The following is a 5,139-nucleotide window of genomic DNA, read 5'->3' as shown; positions in this document are numbered from 1 at the left end:
GATCCCATACTCCATTTTCTATCTACTCTCCTAGCCCTCTCTCCCCAGCTCTCCCTACACCTGATGCCTTCTCATTCCTTCCCCAACTCTGCACTATCCCACCTAGACATCCTCCCTCCAACCATGACTATTTTATTTCCCCTTCTCAGTGAGATTCAAGCATCCTCCCTTGGACCCTTCTTGCTATTTAGCTTCTTTGTGCTTGTGGATTGCAGCGTGGGTATCCTGTAATCTATGGCTAATACTGTAGATTATCACTTATCATTGAGTACATACCATGCATGTCCTTTTTGGTCTGGATTACCTTACTCAGGATGATATTTTCTAGTTATAATCCATTTGCCTAAAAATTTCATGATGTCCTTGTTTTTAATAGCTAAGTAGTATTCCATTGTTTAAATGAACCACATTTTCTTTATTCATTCTTCAGGTAAGAATTCTGGGTTCTTTGCAGCTTCTGGCTATTATAAATAAAGCTGCAATGAACATAGTGGAGCATGTGTCCTTGTTATATGTTGAAACATCTTTTGGGTATATGCCCAGGAGTGGTATAGCTAGGTCCTCAGGAAGTACTGTATCCAAGTTTTTGAGGAACTTCCAGACTGATTTCCAGAATGGTTGTACGAGCTTTCAATCCCATCAACAATGGAGGAGTGTTCCTCTTTCTGCAACATGTACTAGTGTCTGATGCTAACAGGAAAGACATACAAAAAAGTGAGAAAAAGAGAAACCATTACCAAAAAATCTTAATTAAGGGAGATTCTACAACAAAAAATATTGTTTCTTTCAAAGCATTTCTCTTTTTGTGTTATCTATCTATCTATCTATCTATCTATCTATCTATCTATCTATCTATGTATTCATTTTATATCCTGATTACTGCTCCCTCCTCCTCGTTCCCCCTTCATACAGTCCATTCCCCCATATTCCCTCATCTTCACCTCTGAGATGGGAAAGCCCCCCGAGACCCAATACATCAAGTATCTGCAGAACTGGGTACATCCTCTTCCACTGAGGCCTGACAAGGCAGCTCAGTTAGGGAAACAAGATTCCACAGGCAGGCAAAAGATTTAGGGGCAGCCATTACTCCAGTTGCTGAAGAACCTACATGAAGACAGAGCTGCTACAGGTATGCAGGGGGTGGGCTAGGTTCAGCCTGGATGCGCTTTGGTTGGTGGTTCAGTCACTGGGAGCATCCAAGTGTCCAGATTAGTTGACTCTGTTGAATCAAAGCATTTATTAACTGAAGAGAAGTTAGTAAAAACATTCCATGAATTGAAATTACTACCTCTAGCATGTAATCTCAATAAATGACAGTCTGAGAAAAAGGGCATATGTATAAAAATCAAAAGCATAATTGCTGTTGGGGTCCAGGCGTTGACTCACAAACAAGAACACTGATGATCTTAGTCAGACAGGGATAGTTTATCGCACATTCACCCCAGGACTGAGAGATCAGGGACCCAGTCCAAACTTGCGAACTGAACTGTGATCATATAGGCCTGAGATCTACAAACATCTGCGCCATGTAATTCATTAGGGGATTTCCTCAGGAACATGTTTTGTTGTACATTTATCCTGCTTCCATTCATTGGGAGCACCGTACATTGGGGTATTCAACTGTGGCAGAGGACTTGCCTTCCCTAACATTCATGCATTAACTTGCTAACCAGGATGTCAGTTACCCACGTACATGTCTCTTTCTGTCAAATAGGATGTCAGTTTCCAGGGAGGTCTTGGGATCTTAAACTACACACAACCAGTACTCAAAATGCATGTTTTATTCTAAATAGGTGCAGGAGTCTCTCTTATGTTGGGGTCCATCCCAGCAGCAAATTATAAAAGCAAATGGCATAAAATCTCATACACATGTGCAGGAACTACAGCTGGGTGGTTGGTTCAGGTCCAAGTTTATTGTGGCTAAGTATACAGGGCAGTTCTAACTGGCTTCTGCTGTTACTGGTTTTCAAGAGCACAGAATATGTAATCAACTTGAGCATGAGAAATTTCCTTAGTAATAACACATGAGAAAGGTTTCTTATAACATTAGCAACAGCACAAAATGCCAATCTAGACAGGTAACAAACAGTTACCTAGGCTCTAACACTTTACCTAGACCCTAACAGGTGCCAAGATACTAAACACATACTGGTGCTAAAAATCCTCAATATGAAATTATTTTTTGTGACTCTAGGAGAATTGTCTTAGTTAAGGTTTTACTGCTATGAACAGATACCATGACCAAAGCAACCCTTATAAGAAAAACATTTAATTGGGGCTGGCTTACAGGTTCAGAGGTTCAGTCCATTGTCATCAAGGTATGAACATGGCAGCATCCAGGCAGGCATGGTGCAGGAGAAGCTGAGAATTCTACATCTTCATCTGAAGGCTAGTGGAAGACTGTCTTTCAGGCAGCTAGGATGAGTCTTATGGTCCACACCCACAGTGACATACCTACTCAAACAGGGCCACACCTTCTAATTGTGCCACTCCCTGGGCCCAGCATGTACAAACCATCACAAGAATGAAATAAAGAGAAAGTTAAGAATTAGGCAAATGACCACTCTGGAAATCAGTCTGGAGGTTCCTCAGAAAATTGGACATTTCACTACCTGAGGACCCAGCTATACCTCTCCTGGGCATATATACCCAAAAGATGCTCCAACATACAACAAAAACACATGCTCCACTATGTTCATAGCAGCCTTATTTATAATAGCCAGAAGCTGGAAAGAACCCAGATGCCCTTTAACTGAAGAATGGATTTAAAAAATGTGGTATATTTACACAATGGAGTACTACTCAGCTATCAAAACAATGACTTTATGAAATTCATAGGCAAATGGAATGAATTAGAAAATATCATCCTGAGTGAGGTAACCCAATCACAGAAAAACACACTTGGTATACACTCATTGATAAGTGGATATTAGCCAAAAAGCTTGAATTACCCAAGATGCAATCCACAGACCACAAGAAGCTCAAGAAGAAGGATGACCAAAATGCAGATGCTCCCACTCCTTTTTTTTTTTTTTTTGAGTCAGAAAATTGTAATTTTTATTCAGATATGGAATTTGGTAGATTTTCTTTTTTTTTTGTTTTTTTGTTTTTTTTTTTATTAACTTGAGTATTTCTTATATACATTTCGAGTGTTATTCCCTTTCCCCGTTTCCGGGCAAACATCCCCCTCCCCCCTCCCCTTCCTTATGGGTGTTCCCCTCCCAACCCTTCCCCCATTGCCGCCCTCCCCCCATAGACTAGTTCACTGGGGGTTCAGTCTTAGCAGGACCCAGGGCTTCCCCTTCCACTGGTGCTCCCACTCCTTCTTAAAAGGGGAAAATATCCAGAGGAGGGGATATGGAAGCAAAGTTTAGAGCAGCGACTCAAGGAATGGTCATTCAGAGCCTGCCCCACATGGACAAACAGCCCATATATATACAAGCACCAAAACTAGATAATATTGATGAAGCTAAGAAGTGCATGCTGACATGAGCCTGATACAGTTGTCTCCTGAGAGGCACAGTCAGAGCATGTCAGATACAGAGGCGAATGCTAGCAGCAAACCATTGAACTGAGAACAGGGTCCCAGTTGGAGGAATTACAGAAAGGATTGAAGGAGAAGGGGCTTACAAACCCATAAGAACAACAATACCAACCAACCAGAGATCCCAGGGACTAAATCACTACCCATGGACAGACACATGGCTTCAGCTGCATATGTAGCAGAGAATGGCCTTGTTGGGCACCAGTGAAAGGAGAAGCCACTGGTCCTGCCAGAGCTGGACCCTGCCCCCCAAATGTCAGGGTAGCGGGAAGTGGGGGTGGTTGGGGAGGGGATACACCCTTATAGAAAAAGAGTAGAGGCAAGGGATAGGGGACTTATGGCCGGGAAACCAGAAAAGGTAATAACATTTGAAATGTCAATAAAAAAAATCCAATAATAGACATTCTAAGTAAACATATAGTAATTATTGCAAAATATATCTATTTTAGCCTGAATACAACCTTGTAAACGTTTAAGATATAACAATCAAATCAGATCAACATACAAAATAATCTAAACAAGAAAAAACAAAGACAATACATGTAAAAGATGAGACAACTGCAGCAAATATGAATGATACTATTCCAAAAGTTTCCTTCCATAGTCACATGAACTTGCAACATAATCTTTTCTTGAGAACTAAAGTTAAAAATTTCTACTTCTTTGGAAGACAAAGTCACAGCCCTATGAGGAATATGTTCCTTTCTATATGAACAAATAAGCAGTGAAAGTTCAATAACTATCTTTGAACAATATAAAATCAAAATTAACAAAATAGCAGACACTTCCAGCCTTATCCTAAATAAATTTTCTTGGAAAAGATTCAGTTCCCAACCCCGCATCTTGCCTGTACACTCAGGTTATAGGACCCTTATTTTGCCATTCTTCCTCATTCTCTAATATCTAAGGACCAGAAAAATCTCAGAAGCCTATATTTTGCCTTCAGCCACGAGCCACATTCTGACCACTGTCAGTGTAGATTAGTGCCTGACACATGACACGCTTGCAGAAATATACAAATTTTACCATGAGTCTCATAGGAATACAAAATGAGGAAAGAAGAAGAGAGGAGGAGAGGAGGAGAGGAAAGGGGAGGGAAGGGGAAGAAATAAGAAGGGTGAAGAGAGAAGAGAAAAAAGAAAAATAATAATGTCTTTTCAAAAACTTTCATGTCACCACATCTCAGCCTTTTGGCCAAGATCAAGCGTAGTATCTGTTCTTATCAGTGTTCTATCTGATGCCTCCTCTATCCCAGGACAGTATATTAAATGGACTTGGAATAGGAGCTTGCTCTGTCCACTCCACGCATCGCCCTGGTATTGCAGTACGTCCTGGAATGGTGCACTACAACTGGGAAATAAAAAAAGTTTTACATCTGGGTTTTCTCAAATATTTTCTGTCAGCAGCATTGTGTTCTAGCAATATGGCTCTAAAAACTTGTTATGGTCTATAACATGATTAGGAAGGGGAGAAAAGTACAAAACCCTTCATCTATAGTTTAAAAAATAAGAAACTAAACCCTATAAAGTGTTAATGAATGATTTTATAAGTCTGTAAGGTTTGTTTTCATCATTATATAGTTATCTAATGAGAAA

General features: G+C 40.3%; 1 pseudogene; it reads left to right on the top strand.

Moving 5' to 3' along the window:
- Positions 1-4,718: 4,718 nt before the first annotated feature.
- LOC120093443 (U2 spliceosomal RNA) lies at positions 4,719-4,894 on the top strand (annotated as a pseudogene).
- Positions 4,895-5,139: the final 245 nt, after the last annotated feature.

The sequence above is a fragment of the Rattus norvegicus genome, chromosome 6 (genome assembly GCF_036323735.1).
Source record: "Rattus norvegicus strain BN/NHsdMcwi chromosome 6, GRCr8, whole genome shotgun sequence".
NCBI lineage: Eukaryota > Metazoa > Chordata > Mammalia > Rodentia > Muridae > Rattus > Rattus norvegicus.
The sequence above is the reverse complement of the archived record's forward strand: the minus strand, read 5'-3'. Positions and strand labels throughout refer to the sequence as shown.